Raw genomic sequence first — 21,315 nt, forward strand, 5'->3', positions numbered from 1 at the left:
ATTTCCCCAACCCCAAATCTATCTTCTTTAAGTGAATACATAGAAAACGTCCACACACATATCCCAGGGTACCCCACTCCATTGCTCCAGCAACCTGGGAGGCAGAATCCCCCACCTTAAGAAAGAGAGCCCAACACAAGATATGATTGCCGTTCCCTAGGACTTTGCCTTTATTCTAATGTAAGAGGCTATTGGTGCTCTCTTTAATTCCCTAGGAAACTATCACTTGGTGGTAGCGAGTGACATCCAGGTATAGGCTTCTTTGTAAGCACATCCTTTCTCTCTGAGAAGCCCATCTTCCCTAACAGCACCAAGGTGAAATCCATCTTTCCTGTCATGTGAAGTCTCTCTCTCTCCTTGGTGCTGCCGTCCCCATGGCCTCATCCTTGCATTTAGGCTTTAAACCCCGGATTCCCTTGAAACTAAAACCAGAATCCTCACTCAAACCCAAACAAGCTAATTATCACAGCTTCTTATGTGCTTATTGAAAAATTGATTGCTCTCGTCTGCCAATGCTTCTGATGTTATTGAAATTTTTGTGGTATAGGGAGAGTTTTCAAGTGATGATGAGGGACCCCAGGGGCCACCTCTACCAACCAGAGGGAACAGTTCGATGTTTTTTTTTTCTAATAATGTGATGCTACTCTAACTTTGCAGTGTTCAGGATCTGCCAGGGGCCACAGAAAATAGTGCTCATGGAATAATACAATGCCAGCATTAAACCCAAGGCCTTAATCTAACCCCCTGATCTATCTCCCTGTCATTGACAACATTTTGATTATTAGACCAGCTGTGAAATGAGTGTTAGAGGAATATCACCTGCTCACCAACAGCAGAGTGGACCAGACTGGCAGGAGGTAGATAGAAAAGATCTCACAACAGATCTTAACATTTCCACTTAACATGTTATCTGCTTCCTGTACTTCAGTCATTCTTTTATTTCCCTCTTCAGTTGCTGTAGTCACTGAAAATCAACTTAACCCAAAGTTTGAAATAATTTGCATGGTCAAGTTTTGACTTTTATTTCTATTATATGGGGAAGTCAAGGTTGCTTTCAAGGGGGGGAGTGAGGGATACTTAGAGAGCCAGGATACCATGGCTAAGGATGACCTATTTCCACTGTTCTAGGCCATGCTCAGATGTGTAAGTTCGAAGAATTACTTAACTGAGAAAGACCAAGATCTGTGATTGACAAACCCAAGTTTATGACATTAAATGCTCATTGCTATTAGTCTTAAATTCTGAGCTGTTCATTTGGAAACTGGTGCCCCCTTGAGCAAATCAATGAACAAAGGGACGACCGTGCTACAATGGTACAGTAACAAACAAACACGTTTACTGATCACTGCATACCCTTCCTTCTGATAATTAGAGAGCCATAGAAGATAGGAAAGTTTTGTCCCAGTGTTTGAATTCCAAGCAAAATGCAAAACAAACAAAAAGAATCAAACCAATGATGACTTTTCAATCTAAATAATCTAGAAAAGGGGCTGGAGCAATAGCACAGCAGGTAGGGCGTTTGCCTTGCACGTGGCCGACCCGGGTTCAATTCCCAGCATCCCATATGGTCCCCGGAGCACCGCCGGGAGTAATTCCTGAGTGTAAAGCCAGGAGTAACCCCTGTGCATCGCTGGGTGTGACCCAAAGGCAAAAAATAATAAATAAATAAATAAATAAATAAATAAATAATCTAGAAAAGGGACAAGCAAATGACTGAGTCAGCAAATCCTGTCCCTGAACTGTTTGGGTATGAGAAATGGACTAGAAATGTCTTCTATTGTATAAGGGTCCTAGCAAACAAACTTAAATACGTGAAAGATAATGTGTTGGGTCCCTGCTCTGCAACAGGTGCCAAGGTTCAAGATTTACCCCAAGAAACTAAGGTGCCCAGGTATGTCTGATATGCCTTTTTCTAGCCTCTGCCTCAAGTCCATCTGGGATAACAAGGAACAAAGCTGGCACAGGACCAGGCAAAAAATTGACTTCTCAGCATCACCAGGCCCCCAGCATGGCCACGTGTGGTTACCTAACCAGGCAGATGTTTAAGCTTTACTGACTCATCCCCAGCCAGAAGCCAGGCCTGGCAGCTAGGTCCAAAAGGGAGTAGCACAGACACGGCCACATGTTCTATCCTAAGTAATTTATGATACAGGATTTTATGGGCTTGGAGCAATAGCACAGTGGGTAGGGTGTTTGCCTTGCACGCAGATGACCCGGATTTGATTCCTCCACCCCTCTCGGAGAGCCCGGCAAGCTACCGAGACTATCTCACCCTCACGGCAGAGCCTGGCAAGCTACTCGTGGCATATCCGATATGCCAAAAACAGTAACAACAAGTCTCACAGTGGAGATGTTATTGGTGCCCGCTCAAGAAAATCAATGAGCAACAGGATGACAGTGACAGTGACAGTGACAGGACTTTATGAGCAAAAAAAGTCACTCCACATCTGCCAAACTCTGAAAGAAAAAAATAACGCAAATTACTTTGAAATTATGTGAAAAGGCAGGCTCTTTTCAGAAATGTTTGAAAATTAACATCGATGAAATAAAATTGGAAAAAAGAAATTTAAGTTTAGTGAGTTAGAGGCATCACCTACTTGACACATTAGTATCCTTATCAACTGTATTGTGTTCATAATGCTGCATAAATAAGATCATACTGAATATTTAATTATGCAAGCAGGATGTTATACTATTAAACTTAAATATCATGCAATTTCTTTGAAATATGTATAAATATATATTTATTGTAATTAACTTGCTAAATTTTCACTGTCACTGTTATCCCATTGCTCATCAATTTGTTCGAGCAGGCACCAGTAACGTCTCTCATTGAGAGACTTATTGTTACTGCTTTTGGCATATCCAATATGCACGGGTAGCTTGCCAGGCTCTACCATGCGGGCACCATACTCTCGGTAGTTTGCAGGGTCTTCGAGAGGGGCGGAGGAATAGAACATGGGTCGGCCGTGTGAAAGGTGAAAGCCCAACCACTGTGCTATCGCTCTCTCAATGACATTTGGAATATTAAAATAGTCCTACATGTTTAAGTATTAGATACCTTACAGTGTTTTTAATTTTGGTGATTAACTTATTAGGGCTGGAGCCATAGCACAATGGCAGGGCGTTTGCCTTGCACGCAGCCGACCTGGGTTTGATTCCTCCCCCCGCCTCAGAAAGCCCGGCAAACTAACAGAGAATATCTCCCCCGCATGGCAGAGCCTGGCAAGCTCCGTATTTGATATGCCAAAAATAATAACAGCAAGTTTCAAAATGGAGGCGGTACTGGTGCCCACTCGAGAAAATCGATGAGCAACGGGATGGCAGTGATACAGTGAATAAATTTATTAATATTTCTGGATATATTTTTCCTGCATTTCAAATTATAATTTCAGGATAGAATTTTAATTTCTCTTAAAATTAAAGAATGTATTTTATAACTACTAATAAATGAGCTTTTTGACAAAATGTTTCCATAGTTTTACACTAAACCCAGAAGTACTATTGCCATCATACCGTGTATTACTTGCTAATTTGTTAGGCAGCATTTTCCTATGAGTTCATTAATCACACACTTTTTTCTCCTCTAATTTCTTATAGGAGAAAATGATCTTTCACTCGGTTACACAACAGCATTTTGATGTTTTTTAAGTACATATATAAACTCATTTTTATTAAAAAGAAAATATAGTTACACTTTTTTTCCCAATGTAATATTTTGCTTACGTATTTTTATTTAGTTTTATTTTACCTGATATCAATAATGGATTTATTGCTTGTTTTCTATTGCTTAATTTTATAGTAAGCATAGGCATAATGTAGAAATTGGAAAGAAAATTTTAAAGTCAACAGTAATGCTGTGACAAAGTGCTAATAAAAGATGTTATATTCCTCCCATTATTCCACAGATGTTTTATCTATAAATAGCATTGCAAATCCAATTTTAATCTCTTCACAAAATTTTGTAATGTATATTCTGCTTTATCGACTTAATATCTTTTATTTTATACATTAACATTTTATTAGTATGAACAATTAATGTGAATGAGTAAATATTTTGTACATAGACCTTATACCTTTTTTTCCAGAATTAGGATAAATTCCTAATAGCAAAAATATTAGGTCACCATTTATAAATACTTTATAACCCTTGCCAACGTGCTTTTTCAGGACTTTAATTAACACATCCAACCATAGTATATGAATGCATTCTCACAAATCCTATAATAATATTGTTTTCATAGATTTCTGTTAATGGGATATGTAAAACTATTTGCAAAGTAAAGATACACTTTTGGAGGGCTACAATTATGTCATTGTTTACTGGATTTCTATTCCAAAACCCACCCTTAGACACTTGGGGTGGGAATGCCATGTCAATTAAGGACTCAATTACTATGACCAGCCTGTTCTGTCTTGGTCTTGTCACAAAGAGAGACTGCTAAGAGATGGAAGATACTTGCTTCTTGTTATTTGTCTTTCCAGCATCTGTTCCCTATGGAAGCACCAGTTTCCAACAGTAGCCGATTCAGTGTTCTTTCCACATTTCCAGAATGATGCCTCCCACTCAGGGACACCCAACCAGCTGGGAGATGCTCTCTTTGTACAGTCCCACATCTCAGTTCTGTAGGGGGCCCTTATAAGCATTCTGGTTGTGAATATGCCAGTTCATTTCTTGGTTCCTTCTCTCCAGCTCATGGTACCTCCAAGCATGTCATATCACCATCATTTATGAAATGCATCTCAAAGAGAATAACACGAGTCTTCAAATTCAAAAGTCAACAGTTCCCAATTCTTCCTTCTCATTATACTCACCTGAGGTTTTCAAACTTCCAAGTCCAAACTTTTCCCCAGACCTAATAAATTATATGTTAAGCAGTATATGCAACCTTCTTTTGTTATTATTGCTGTTGTTGCTGTTATTCCATGTGATTACACTGTAGAAACAAGTTTGAGAACTTTGTGGCCAATTTGAACACTGCACTGTTGTCCCATTGTTCATCAATTTGCTCGAGTGGGCACCAGTAACTTCTCCATTGTGAGACTTGTTGTTACTATTTTTGGCATATGGAATATGCCACAGGGAGCTTGCCAGGCTCTGCCATGAGGCGGGATATTCTCAGTAGCTTGCTGAGCTCTCCAAGAGGGGCGGAGGAACCGAACCCGGGTCTGCTGCATGCAAAGCAAAAACGCCCTACTTGCTGTGCTATCACTCCAGCCTATTTAAACACTATGAGAGAATAATAAACATGATGTAATTTTTCTGTTAAACTATATCAGAGAATAATCATTGCTCCTCCTGCTCTCTCAAAATCCTACTGCAGAAAATGTAAATTGCTTTTATTCTGTTAGTGTCGGGATATCAACATGTCTGTCTTTGTGTCAAACCTAGAAAGAAAATACGTTCCTTGAATTCATTTGGTGCATTAAAGAAAACTCTTCATCCTTCATGGGGAAAAAAAGAGGGGGATAAGAGGCATTTTGGTTTCCAGGTAGCAGGTTTTTGTGTTCAGATTAGCTTCTAAGTGGCATTTAAAGATGCTGAAACAGCTGCAGTGCTCAAGAAAGTGTGAAATTTTTTCCTGCTTTTGTAAACAGTGGAGAAATATCACGACTATCTAAAAATCTGCACTGAATGCCCTGTAATCAGCCACAGGTAAGACGGCTAACTATTACAAAGTGATTGGTGAGCAGACAAGAAGATATGATAAATATTGCAAAGTGCTCTCTTGAAAAGAGTAAAATAAAATGGAAATTTTTCTTCGAATTACCTGGCAAAGGCTAATTTCTGCCTTCAAAAGTTTTGAATGTTTGGGAAACAAGAAATCAGAATCTAAAGTGCCTTAATTTGATTTTTGTGCTTCACATTACTCCAAATGAAAGAACACAAGCAAAAAATTCAAAAAAAAAAAAAGCAAGGAGATGAAAGAATCAGGGCAAACTGTAGCCTTCTTTTATGTAAATGAGTTATTCTTTTTAATGTGTATAGTTCCTGCAAGTAATTAGTTGAATATGGCATCTTAATGAATGAATAATGCTAAATAATATAAGAATTGACCCTAGTCCACAGCTGTTGAATGAAGTGAACCGAATATGAACCTCTCGATGGCTGTAGTTTCACACACAAAGTCAAATGAATAACTAGCTCAACTCAACTAATTCAAACCAAAAATGCAATGCTTGTCTCAATTATCAGAATGTTTCAGGAGAAAATTATTTTTCTTTTTTTTAACTTCATTTGCATATATTGTTCAAGATAATGTATTCACAAACACATCTTTTTTCTTTGTATATATGTACCATAATTTTTTTATGACCAGAATAAATATTTGAGGAAAAATCACTCATAGCCTTCCTATACTGTGTTGTTTCTAATTTTTTTGCATTTAAAGAAAAATGGTGCCTATATTATATTTTCAGTTTTTCTGAATCATTTATACATTGAAGTCATTCACTCAAAATCATTTTGTAAATACTATGTCCTAGACATCTGGATTTCTTTCAAGTGTGACAAATGAATAAGGTATGGATGTGGTGAGATAATTTATCAACATAATTAACTTATGATTGTTCTTCTTATTTTTTTCCTTTTCTACTTTGTAGGGAGTAGCCAGATCCATAGAATTTCCTTGCCTTGGGGATTTTGTTGGTCTTAGGGAAAGTAGTAGCTACATCTTTCCCAAATTGAAATGGTACCAACTCTATGGATTATAATGGCTAGAGGGGATGCAGATAAATAATGCATGTATCAGTAAGTTCCTATTAGGAGACAAAAACCACAAAGTAATTTGAACAGGGACATTTTAATATAAAGAATTATTAACTGTAACAATGAAAATTTCTTCTGCCATGACTAGACATGGAGTAACTATAAGAGAGAAAGAAGAACTTTTAAGGCAGAGTTTGGCAAATGTTTTCTGTTACAAGAACAAATAGGAGGGGGCTGGAGCGATAGCACAGCGGGTAGGGTGTTTGCCTTGCAAGCGGCCAACCCAGGTTCGATTCCCAGAATCCCATATGGTCTCCTGAGCAGCGCCAGGGGTAATTCATGAGTGCAGAGTCAGGAGTAACCCCTGTGCATTGCCGGATGTGACCTGAAAAGCAAAAAAAAAAAAAAAAAAAAGAACAAATAGGAAACATTTTGAAATTTGTAGACCATTTAGTCGCTGTTGCAACTATTCCATTATACCTTGGCAGCATCAAAGTGGTCAGAAACAATATATAAATCAACAAGTAGGACTTCATTATAATAAATATTTAAAGAAACCACCAATAAATGGAAGTTGTCATCCTTATCCTATAGAATATGCTAGCTGAGGTGACAAAGCCAAGGAAAAAACTTCTTGGAAAGGGAGCTGTCTTTCTCAAAACTGAATTTCACACTTTTCTTTTTTTGTTTATTTGTTTGATTTTGTTGTTGTTGTTGTTGTTGTTGTTGTTTGAGCCACACCCAGTGGTGCTAAGGGCTTACTGTGGCTCTACGTTCAAGGTTCACTCCTCGTGATGCTCTGAGGACTTTATGTGGTGCTAAGGATCGAACATGGGTCAGTTGTGTGCAAGGCAAGTACCTTCCTTGTAGGGCTATCTCAAAGCTCTGGCTCCAGACGTTTTTCTTCTTCTTAATCTTGGGAAGAGCACATCTGGCAGTGCTCAGAGCATACAATTGCCTTTGCACTCCGAGATCACTCCCAACAGTACTTAGGGAACCATATGTGTGCTGAGGATGGAACCCAGTTTAGCTGTATGCAAGGCAAGCTCCTTACCCACTATATCATCTCTCTGGGCCTAGGTGATATACTTTGTACCCGCTGGATAATAAAAGTGTATGAAAATCATCCCTGCGGCAGATGATTCACAGTTTACAGCCAAGAATGAGTAGCCCCCAAAGCAGGCTACTGAAGCATACTTGATGACAGAAGAGAGTAAGCACGAGTATGGGGTCCATCTCAAGAGGGTCATGAAAGGTGACATGGTCCTCAGACCACAGCTACATCACAGTAAAACATATCTGGCTTTTGCCAGCTGATGTGCATCACAGATGCATGCGTGGAGCAAAGTGTTGTAGTAGTACAGATGAGTATAAGAAAGTACAACTACTGCCAGCACACAGAAACATGGAGATAAATATCCTTCTCTTATAATGTCCCTACAATATGCTACACTGACAAATTTAGCATTAGACTTACTTCAGAGAAGGTCATGAAAGGAAAGGTTGAAAATTTAAAGATAATTGATGCGCCATAGTGCACAAGAATGCCTAATAATAGCAGACGAATCGTGCTATGAAAGAGAGATGCATCTCAAGTTGTAGGATGAGACTGACTTTTACAGTTGTACTATCCACAGGATTCATCAGTTCTGGAAGTTCTTTTTTTATTTTAAAAGAGGTTCCAACTATGTTCAGGATTGGTTCCATGTTTTGTTATATTTCTTCTTTAAAATTTTTCATGTGATACAACTACAGTATTCTTTGATATAATACAGAGGATAACATGATAAATAATACAAATGCACAGCTCTTTTGGTGGCCTAAATTGATTAAAGTATAGAACAGGAAGTATCTAAGAAAGAGTGTAGACTGTATTTGCCATAGCCAGAGTGTCTACCTTGAAACCTCTAAATACAAACATGACCTGGGAATGGAGGGTTTGTTTGTGCCCACCTGATATTCGTAGAAAAACTAATTAACCTTATTTACTTACCAATTAACACGGTACTTACTACAAGACAGTATTGTTCTAAGAATTTTACAAACCTGAAATATTTGATTCTTAAACATAAGCCCCTGTATTATCATTACTAAAACTTTATGGCAAGGTAGAGATGGAGGGACTCCGTGCCAGTTCTCTCTCAGGCGCCCCAGAGGGGGACGGGTGAAAACCCTCCCCGGCCCAAGGGACCCAGTCCTAGCAGCCAACCTCCACTACCCAACCACCACCATGCTCCAGGCCACTTTCCGGACACATTATAAGACACTTTCTACCCATTTTCCATAATTACCACACCATATTTGATGGAGTTCAGACAGTAGGCAACAAATCCTAGAGAGTAATATAAAAGAGTAATATATATATATATATACATATGTATATGAGAGGTATGTATTATATATGTACCTCTCAAAGAGCCCAGCAAGCTATTGAGAGTATCGCGCTTGCATGGACAGAGTCTGGCAAGCTCCCCATGGCGAATTCAATATGCCAAAAACAGTAACGATAGGTCTCATTCCCCTGACCCTGAAAGAGCCTCCAATCATTGGGAAAGACGAGTAAGAAGAGGCTGCCAAAATCTCAGGGCTGGGAGGAATAGAGATGTTACCGGTGCCCACTCAAGGAAATTGACAAACAACAGGATGACAGTGATACAGTGATACAGAACTTTATGGGGAAAGAAGAAATGGTAAAACAAAGAGGTTAAGAATTTTTCCTAAATTCACATATCCGGCAAGATGCAGGAGATTCAAACCTAAGTGTTCTGGTTCCGTTTTTAAAAAAAAATATTCCCATATGAGTATTAGGATAATACCAGTTCAAAAAGTACAGATAAATGGAATGAAAGTTTTTATCATCTTTATGTTTCTCCACATACCTCCCAGCTTCAGTGGAGTATAAAAGACAAACTTGTAAATATTTAATATGCATAGTATTTCACAGATAATTCTGTCACACAAATAGGACTAGAAAGCGATTATAAGGATGTGTGTTATTTGAACTGCCCATCAAACTTTAAAAGACTTTTTAGCTTTAGCAATGTCAAAAATTTAGCTTATTTTGGGGGTCTATAAAATCATAGAGGTGGTAAAAATGCTGCTACTTAAGATTTCACAAAATTCTCCAATTAGTAAGTATTTTGCTTCTAGAATGAAAATAAAAATGCCATGCTAGTTAAGTTCTTAAAACGTAGCCCCTTAAGTCTTCAAAACTCTTTAGCTGGGTATTACTATAACAGGAACTGCCTAAAGCGGAGTATCTGAGAGGGATTAGGAATGAATTTGCAGTGGGGATTCTCCGAGCCAATGTCAATCAACAGCTGTATTCTAGACACCTTAATTGGTATCTTAGGATACTATCTCAAATATAGTATATAGCTACAGATGCTGTGTATGCCCCCCAAAAAAATGCTTTCAAATCTCACTACCCAAGTTCAAAAGTTAAAAAAAATATTTTGTCTTATTTTTAGTCATTGGCTAATTTGTTATTTTTATTGTTGGAAGGAGTCACATCTGGTGCTGTTCAAGGGTTACTCCTGGCTCTGTGCTCAGAGATCTGTCTTGGTAGTGCTGTGGTAACCATGTGGTTCCAGGAATTGAACCATTGTCTGCTGCATGCAAGGTGAGTACCTTTTTCACCTGTGTAATCTCACTGGCCCCTCACTAATTTTTAAAACATTAACTCAATACCATATTGACTCAGATATTATTGCAAGACACTTTTATTTCTACTTCAAAAAACATATAAAATAATATACAACTAGTAAAGCTTCTGTTCCTTTAGGATGCCTCATTAAAGATATAATGAGCTTAAGGAAGAATACAGATGTTTCAAAAGAAAATTTGGAATGGTTTTGCTTTACAAACATTGATTTTTTTCTACTAGAAGCATTAGGGTAGAATAACCACAGACTAATTTAATATATATTTTAACTTTTAGAGCTAAAATGTTCACTTAATATGTAACCTTATGGTTCCTAAATGTTTTAAAGACAAGTTTTATTGGTTTACACTAACACAATGTAGGGGTATAAAGTTTTGCATACATGTATCAGCCTTACTGCAGAAAAACTTCAGCTATATACTGTGATTTAGGACAGAATAATTATAGACTTTTTTCATTCTGTGATTAGTTTATTTCATTAATTTTTCGTGTGCATACTTTACATTTGATTTTCTTTTATTGAACAACATTTGCGAACAACTTCAGATCAAGCCACAAAAAAAAGTAGAATAACATGGCCACCATTATTTTTGTGCTTGCTTTGTAGGAGACAAAGCTTGGTAGGAAAAGAAAATTAAATTGAAACTGGAGAGATAGTTCAGCCATAGGACACTTGCCTTGCATGTAGCCTCCTAGGGTTAGATCACTGGCATAGCACGTGGTCTCTCAGCACCGCCAGTAGTGATTCCTGAGTGCTGACCCAGGAATACACCATGAACACCTCTGGGTATGGCCTTAAAACATAAATAAATGAATAAATAAATAAATAAATAAATAAAATAAAAAATGTGTCCAAACTTAATAAATTGGTTAAACTGACCATGTCATCAAACCATTCACAATGAGTACATGATCCAAGAATAGAATCATCACTTATAAAGAAATTATAGTACATGAAATAAATAATGTTGAAATACTAATCAGGGAGAAGAGTAAGACATCAGCTACGGGGTGGAACAGAATACACACATTCATCCTCAACAATAATTTGGTCGAGCATACAGATAGAATACTATGAAATTGGGTGGAGTCCAAGCCTGAAGAATGTCATTTTGATGAGAGTGTTACTTCTAGATCCAGATTCCAGAATCTTCTAGCTTCCCACCTGAGGAATACCAGGGTTTAACAGATAACAGCTATAGAAACGATTTCATCTATTTCATCCTGATCTTAAAACTTGCACCAACCACCAAAGCACCGAGAAGAGTTATTTTCCCATGCCCACCGACCTTGACCGTAACTGTGGATCCTTAAGTTGCATATGACATATTCTCCAGCTAGTACCCCTAGTTGGCAGTTCTGTCCACTCTGAGACCTAGAAGTAAGATAATCTATCTGTGGCTATGAAGAAAGTTCACAGAAGTCTCATGGTCTAACTACGCATCTTGAAGCTCTCGGTGCCAGTGATTTAATCTGGACTGGTAGCTTGCAAAGCAAGCACGTTGCCTCCTGTACTATTTCTCCAGCCAGTACAGTAACTTTGTACTCTTTTAGCATATGGTACCCCATTCATCGGGAGGAATCACTCCTGAACACAGACTCAGGAGTAGCCCCTGAGCTCTAGTAATTCTCATCCACACATCCTTCCCCCCAAAAAACTCCAAAGAACAAATGAATTGTTCTCTGGTTCCAGTCTCTCAAAGCTAAAGTCTGAAAAGAGGTCCTACCAACTAAGGACCAGGAAGAGATGTGTCTGTCTGCATCCTCAGAGGCAGGCCCATTGAAACTGGATTCTAACCCACTCCTTTGTTGCAGAACAGTATTGCAGTGTTCCCGGGAATTTGTGGGAGAAATGTCTTTCTGTGAAAACAGCCTTTTGAAGGCAGGTCTACTGACTTCGCTTGGTTACGGATCCAAAACATCTCTATGACTCAGCTCTAGTCCCTCAAAGCTATGGTGGAAGGTCAATATTTTCCTGAAAGAAGAAATTAGATGAGATTTAAGAGAGCATATACAAACAATCAAACAAAACCAGAAAGCTAATAACCACATCAAATTAAAAGGAAAAGAAATTATAAAATGTACTAAATAGAAGTCTAGGGATAGTTCAAAAGGGCTAGAGCTAATGGTGTGAACACATATGGCCCAGATTTGATCTCTGATACTGCACCATCCTCAAGCAGGACCAGAAGCAACCCCTTAGTACCCCTGGTACTAAGTCAGGACTATCCCATGAGCACTTCCAGGCATTGCCAAACACAAACAAAAGAAGAACAAAATAGAAATCCTAGAGCTGAAGAATAAACCTTATGTACCTGCATTGGGCATATGGCTAGAGGCAAAAATTAATGCCTTGGATGTGTAGGATCTTAGGTTTGATCCCTAGAAACACATGCATGCACACCCGAGCACACACACACAAACACACACACACACACACACACACACCAGAACTAAAAAGGAAAACAACACGTTAGAGAATTTCTTCAGCACAGTAAGTGATGCAGAAGAATCAACAATTTAAACAAATTTTAAAAGCTTAAATGTTTACACTTTTGCAACTATAGTATCTAAAATGCATGGTCTTCCCCTTGTTCATTAATTTTTGCTAGAGCAGGCACCAGTAACATCTCCATTGTGAGACTTGTTGTTACTGTTTTTGGCATATCGAATATGCCATGGGGAGCTTGTCAGGCTCTGTTGTGAGGGCGGGATACTCTCGGTAGCTTGCCGGGCTCTCCTAGAGGGAAGTATCTAAACTACAATATATTAACTACAGTATATATTTGAAATAAAAATAAATAGGAAAAAATAGAAATCAGACTCTCATCTTTTACCAAATATTCAAAATGGGTAAACATAGGTTAAGAAACTACAAATTTTCTAGATTAAAATGTCAGGGAAAATCTCAATGATATTGGTGTAGGCTTGATTTTCTTTTTTATAGCATATCAAAGTTCCGTATTCCCTGGGTTCACTCCTGCATGAGGCTCTTCCTGAGCGTGTGAAAAGTGGCCTGGAACATGACAGGGGTTGGGTTGTGGAGGTCGGCTGGGTTCAATGGAACCGGGAGCAGAGATCTTCTGCCTGCTTCCCCCAGTCTCTGGCAGCCCAGGGGTCACGCCCATACACCACTTCCTGCCAGCACCAGATAATCAACTGAGGATGATAAAGCAAATGGCTTTTTTATTCAGAGAGAGAGAGAGAGAGATCACCCTCATCCTCCAGTCTAGTGGTAGGGGAGCTTGCCTTGCATGCAGGTAACCTGGGTTTGATCCTTTGCACCCAACAGGGTCCCCTTCAGGAGTAAAGAGCCTTACACACAGCTGGGTTTTGCCCCATAACCAAACATTTAAATGTTAATTAATTAAAATTCTATGAAACGCTAGTTTTTTACTGATTGCCATATTAGTAATCCAACTTCTTGGAGGCAAAGTGATAGGATAGCAGATAGGGTGCTTGTCTTGCATGCAACCAACCTGGGTTCAATCTTTGGCAACAAGATAGCTTTAAATACATAGTTAGACCGTATTGCTGAACTTATAGTCCCTATATGGTCCCCCTAATCTGCTAAGAGTGATCCCTGAATGCAGAACTGGCGTCAGCCCTGAACACGGTCAGGTATGTCCGCCACCCCCCAAATCCAACTTTTTTGTTTTGGTAAAGTCTTTTTTGCTCTAGCCCTCCTTCCCTTCCAAATTATCTTTTCCTCTCCTGCTTTAGTGATTTGTCTCGAGTCCTGGACACACCAGATTGTTTACACACAGAGCTACTCATGTGAAACTTTCTCTTTTCTATTACCTAAAACATTCTTTCTCACCATAATGCATACACACATATAGATACAGAGATAGAGATGATAGATAGATAGATAAATAGATAGCTAGATGATAGCTAGATGATAGATAGACAGACAGATAGATAGATAGATAGATAATAGATAGAAGGATAGATAGATAGATAGATAGATAGATAGATAGATAGATAGATAATAAATATTCTGAAATACATCTTTCAACAATCAGTTCAAGTGTTGGATCTTCAGTGAAACTTTTCAGGCACTTTTAGATTTTTTTTTAAACCCATTTATTTGGAGTTTCTTCTCCCACGGGAATTAATTTTTCCACTAATATCTCAGTAATATTATTATACTATGATATTATGACTTATTGGGGGTTATCTTCTACTTAAAATAGACTGAATTTCTCAAGAGCAGGTGTCAGTCTATTAGTGCTTATTCACCCTCATCTACTACAGATGTTTCTTTTAAGTGTTGTATAAACATTTTTTCAAATAACTTATTGTGGCATGGACAAGAAAATGTAGTTTGTAACAAAGTTAATAAACTTACTTTCTGGAGCGATAGCATAACAGGTAGGGTGCTTGCCTTGCACGCAGCCGACCCGGGTTTGATTCTTTCACCCCTCTCGGAGAGCCCGTCAAGCTACCAAGAGTATCTAGCCCATATGGCAGAGCCTGGCAAGCTACCCTTGACGTATTCGATATGCCAAAAAACAGTAACAAGCCTCGCAATGGAGACATTACCGGTGCCCGCTCGAGCAAATCAATGAGCAATGGGATGACAGTGACAGTGACAGTCTCAAAATATGCATATGTTGAAAACAGTCTCCATATATATCACTTTCTAAACCACTTGTGTTCTTCACTTATTTAGCCAATAATGAACTATTCACTTTAGTAGGTACTAATTTAATTTTGGCATAATGTAGATTTTCCTGTTATATTGTTAACTTCCTTTTACTTGCTTAATGCCTCATTCTTTCTCCTTTTTTCTAGCCTCCCTCGATGCACTTCTAAAGTTCCTGGATCATTTGCTGTTCTGTCACTTAGAGGATTTAGCTCCTCCCACTCAGTATGTGAACGTACAAGACTTAGAAATTCTTGTCAGATTGTCACAGAACACATAGTAGAGGGATCAGGAACAATGAATCCAGTGATGCAGCACCACCCTTCTTTTCCCTGTGCCTCAAACCCGTCAAATCCCAGAAGCTGTATCAATTCCAGGGGGATCCCCTTCTCCCCCTATCTCTGCATAAAATGGCAACTCATTTTAAGACTCACCTGCTAAGTCATGCATAAAACCATATTTAGAGTCATGATAGCAGTTCTCACATATATCACAGGCCTCAGGATTCGGGGTTCCAATTTGTCTTGTGGTGGCCCAGAGGAAAATGCTGATTGATCTTTGAAAAAACATGAAGAATCAATTTTCTTTCAATAAAAGCTATCTTACAGAGGGCTTTGTAAGATAATGACTGCCATCACCCAAGGACATTAAATATAAGGAAACATTTATCTCAAAATTTTTCAAGAAGATCTAGGAAGAAGGGGTCACTGAGGTCACGTACAACAGGAGAAGCTGCGAATATAACGTAAAAATTTCCCTTATTTTTAAAAAATTTTAAACACTATCATTCTTTACTTAGGCACTATGATTTACAAATGTATCCACAACAGATTTGCAGGCATGGAACCATCCAGCACCACTCCGCCACCAGGGTCAACTTCTTGGCAGTCTGTCTTTCCTTCCACCTACGTTCCCGGGATCCCTCCTACTCAGAGTCTAAACAGGCACACTATTGAAACGGATTATTGTAGGTTAGGTCCCATGCTTATTTACAGTAGCATTGGATCTATGGTTTAGATATTTTCGCACTGCACACCTCTATAGCAAGTATCAAAAGCGCCTGATCCTTGGTCCTGTTGCCTCCCATCTCCCATCCATCATTTCTTTTCTTTTTTCTTTTTGTCCTGAAGTAAAACAAATTTTATTTGGAGGTTTTTTGAAGGGAAGGAGGAAGAGAAAGTGGGAGAGAGAGAGAGAGAAAGAGAGAGAGAGAGAATAGTGTCATCGAGAGAGAGCCCAGCTTCTCCAAGGGCTTCTACACATACTCAAGCATCGGACTTGGAAGCATGAAAGTATGCATCTCAAGAGGGAAGATGTGGGTGACACATATGCTCGGCCAATGAGCACAAACGTCACCTGGACTCAGGCAGCATATGAACCCTATCCATCACTTCTTGCATCCCCTTCAACCTCTTTCCTTCCCTGGCTTTTCCACTGCTCTAACTGGGCCATCAGTTTCCCCACTTTAATGTCTTGTATTCCCTTGCCCTCTTATTTTGTATACCATGGATAAGTGAGAACATCCTGAATTTGTCCTTTTGATTTTTATTTATTTCACTTAACAATTTGTCCTCCAGGTGCTCCAATTCCATCCAAGTTGCAGCAAATTTCATGATTTCATCATCTCTTTCAGCTTCACACTATTCATTGTGCATTTATGCCACATTTTGTGTATTTATTTTAATCATAAGAAAGTCTCTTGCCCGCATGCTTGGCTGTCTTTCCTGGGGCCCCTCAGAGCGGATGGGCTCCAGCTTCCCTCCCCGACCCAAGAAGAGCTCCCAGAGGCCAAAGACCACCGGAACCTAGCCACAGCCATGCTCAAAGCCCCTCTCCACATGTTCGGATAAGCCTCATGCATGAAGGTACCAGCAGAGAAACCCAGGTGTGTGTAATCCCATCAATGGCCAACATCCAGAGACTTAAAAGCAAGCTCCCAGATATCTTGTAGCCTACTTCTCCCTCTGGGAGAAACTATCAAGCTACTGAGAGTTTCCTGCCCACATGGGAGAGCCTTGCAAGCTTCCCATGGTGTATCCATATGCCAAAGACAGTAACAAGCTAGGTCTCTTTCCCCTGACCCTGAGCCTCCAATGCAGCATTGTTGGGAAGGCCAAGTAGAGAGAGGCTTCTAAAATCTCAGGGATAGGACTAGGACAAATGGAGAGGTTACTTAGACCGCTTGAGCAATTAGACAATCAGCGGGACTTCATGATGTGATTCGTGATTTATTTAAAATAGTATTTTTCATTATTTTTCTTTTCTTGGGCACAATACTGTATCCCTACATATTAAGACATTGAAGTAAATTTCCACAAAAATTACCCCCCAAGTGATGTATAAAGTGAAAATTACAGTCAATTTTTGGGGAAAATTAGTTTTAAATAAATTTGGTTCTTTTATGTAATATTTTAATTATTTCATTGTCAAGCTCGTTAAGTTTATTTCTCATCAGTGCTAACTGGCATGACTTTGAGTTTTTACAAGGAAAAAATATTTGTTCACTTGTAGTGTCTGTCATTAGAGTAAAGTACTTCAGAAATTAGATTTGCAAACCAAATTTTTTGTAAATGCTCAAATGGTCCAACATGGGATTTTTCCTTTGTTTATGAAAAACTTGCAATATTGTAATGTTATATTACCATGAAAATAGTTCAAGTTGTGTTTTTGAACTAGAATCACATATGTGAGAAATTGGACACCGGGAGGGTTATATTCATAAATAAATGGTTTATTGTGCATGACTTTAAATGGTGTGTTTAAATGATCCTTGGAAGAAACATTCATGTTTTACCACCTTTACACAGTTGGAACTCACAGTGAATGCTTATTTGCAGAAGTGATGGTAAGGTAAATTTTACACTCAGAAATACATTGCTAACAATTTTAGGTTTCAGTTAGTATAAATGAAGAAAAGTTTTAAATTTAATTAATTGTGACAAGTTGAGGTAGAAAGAATTAAGGGGAATTACTGGGTTAAAAAAAAAGTTTTGGGTTCAATATCAGGTTACCAAATATAAACTGTGATCTTGTACATAACCTTTAGCTGAATCTAGAAATGTTGAAGAAGGGGTTGAATACACATAGTCTAAAATTTCTTTGTAAGTTTTATGATAAACATATATCTAAATTGTCAATATGCAATGTTACTCCTGTACCTTTTTATATATTTTTCTCTTTTTCCTCAGTTAATATTTACTTTGGTGGGTGTGAGGCTACATCTGGCTGTTCTCACAGACTGTTCCTCCCATGGTTCCAGTGGATCATGCTGGGTTACCAAACCCAGGGCTCTTGCATGAAAGCCAGCACGATAGCTCTTTGGATGATCTTCCTGGTTTGACATTTACTTTAATATTAAGCTATATATAATTTTTTTTGCTTTATGGGTCACACCTGGCAATGCACAGGGGTTACTCCTGGCTCTGCATTCAGGAATCACTCCTGGAGGTGCTCAGAGGACCATATGAGATGCTGGGAGTCGAACCCGAGTCGACCACGTGCAAGGCAAACGCCCTATCTGCTGTACTATTGCTCTAGCCCCTATATAACTTTTTTAAATGAAGTATAAAATAGTGTACAGTCCATAATAGTCATTTAACTAAAAGTGAATAGTGTAAGTTCACTGTTCACGTAAGTCACACTTTGGAAAAAAAAGATTTCAATGCTATCACTCAAATTAGTGTACATCCTATTCATTCATTATCCACTTACATATCATCTATATTTATTGAATAATTGCTATAGTACAGGAACTATTTGAATGTGATATATACATTGATAAGAAAAACAAACATTCTCCCTTCAGTGTAGAGTTTGCAGCCTAATTGTTGTGACTATTAAAGTGAGACACTTAAACAACAAAGTTCAGCGAGTGTGACAGAACTATAAAGAACTAAGGAGAAGGAAGGAACAGGTATCAAACAGAGAGCTGGGGAGATGGCTCAGTTCAGAGCGTGTGACAAAGCTATAAAGAACTAAAGAGAAAGAAGGAAAAGGTATCAAAGAGAGAGCTGAGGAGATGGCTCAAATGGCTGAAGCACATGCCTTGTGTGCAGGATGCCTGTTTCAATTCCCTGCACTTTATGGTACCCCAAACATATTTAAGTGTTGACCCTCAAACACTAAGTTGGAGACTGGGCCTTCAGCACTGCCAGAGGGGTCCCAAAACATTTTTTTAGTGAAAGAAGATCGCTTTTATTTTAAGTAAAATTTAGTTAGAAAGATGTGATGGGAGACAAAGAGAGAAAGTATGTGTTCAAGAGAGAATACAAGCTTCTTTGGAGTGGAAAACTGATAAGCAAGTGAGATTCGTGTTTAAGGGAGAACACGGGCTTGAAAAGTAAGACAACTCTGCCTCTGTCAACTTTTTTTAGATGCAAAGAAAGCTAGGAGAGAGCTTAGTAGGAGATAACTAAGGTGTTACTCACACTAGTCCCGGATGCTCCATTTGCTCTCAATGAAACGAACATCTCTGAATGCAGCATCTATGTGTACCTGGGTCAAGAACTCAACATGAGGAACGATTTGGCACCAGAACTGCATAGGAGGAAGAGAGCAGCGTGGAATGACTTCAAGAGTGTCAAAGAAGTGGTTAAGAGGACAAAGAACCTCTGGCTCCGGGCACATCTTTTCGACTCCACCGTTCTTCCTGCACTAACATATGCCTCAGAGACCTGGGCCCTACGCAAACAGGATGAGAACACTTTTAGCATATCCCAAAGAGGAATCGAAAGAGCTATGCTTGGAATATCACGTTTCACTCGAGTGAGGGAAGGAATCTGGAATTCCGACCTCTGCCAAAGGTCTAGAATCAGGGACATTGTCTCGTTTGCCAAGACATCAAAAATCAGATGGGCTGGACATGTAATGCAATTCAGGGATGACCGCTGGACTAGAGCTGTTACTGACTGGATTCCACAGGACATCAAAAGATCGCATGGCTGCCCACCAACGAGATGGTCAGACTTCTTCATTAAAACCCTGAATGAATGGTTTGAGGCTCTTCCTGTTCCTGGAGCGAGTGAGTATCATTGGGCTAAACTAGCATGCGACAGGGACAAATGAAGACGTTACTGGCACCCTCTTGAGCAAATCGAAGATCAACAGGAAGACAAGTGATACAAGTGATACTCACACTGAATGTATCTTATACAAGTTATAGTAGTATATGGAATCACCTTGAGTTGAAGCCACTTGCTAATAGCTTCTTACTGGTAGTGTTTTAATCAGAAATTACTATTCCAGGGCCAAAATTTTAGGCAACTTAGACTGCCAAAAAGAGAATTTTGCAAAAATGTTTGCAAACAATTTTAAAAAGCTGAAAAATTCCCCATCTCGGCCCTTCTTCACATCATGCAGTCTGCCCAATGATAGACAGCTTTTGACTATCGCCTGTCAAGTAATCCATCTTGGTGATTCTGTGGTTTTTTGTTTTGTGTTTGGGTCTTACCCAACAATACTCACAGGTTACTCCTGAATCTGCACTCAAGAGTTACCTCTGGCTGTGCTTTGGGGGCCATACAGGGTTCCGGGGATCAAACCCAGGTTGACGGCATACAAAGAAAGTGCCCTACAGGTTAGAGCTGTTCTATTGCTCCAGTCCTTTTTTTCTGTGGCTTCAACTGCTCAGCCATTCTGCTCTCTTTACAGCTCTTGCAGAACCCTTACCCAGTGGAAGAAAAGTCACAGCAATTTATGTTAGGATCCAAATCGTATCAAGGATAAATATTAAATTTTGTAATTCTGAAAAAAAAACCCTCAATTTTTGGAAAATAAATTGTGGGGAAAAAAATAAGATGTTCAGTCAGACAGCTGAAGAATGAGCCAGAGTTCCACCACTTAAAACTCTCTCTGATTTTCTAGAATTCATGTCTTAAGTTTTTATTGTGACTGAATACCATCGAATAGATAATTCAGAAAGGAAATTAAGTAAATGAGACCATCTTAAACTGTACAGTGCAACATGATGGTTTTATCTTCCTCTTGAGAACTCAAAAGCATACACTTCTTTTCTTTTTATTTTTTAGATTTGCTATTTTTGGTCACACTCAGAGATGCTCCTGGATCTCCACTCAGGAATTATTCTTGGAGTTCTCAAGAGACCATATGGGGTGCCAGGAATTGAACCAAGGTCAGTTACATGCAAGGCAAGCACCCTACCTGTGATACTATCTCTCCAACCCCAACACTTATTTCTTCCTATTTCTTTCTTCCTTTCTTTTTTCCTTTCTTCCTTCCTTATTTTTTTATTCTTGGTGCACAGCTGTATCCTGGTTCATGCGCAGGGTCTACTTC

The sequence above is a fragment of the Sorex araneus genome, chromosome 2 (genome assembly GCF_027595985.1).
Source record: "Sorex araneus isolate mSorAra2 chromosome 2, mSorAra2.pri, whole genome shotgun sequence".
In the NCBI taxonomy this organism is placed as follows: domain Eukaryota; kingdom Metazoa; phylum Chordata; class Mammalia; order Eulipotyphla; family Soricidae; genus Sorex; species Sorex araneus.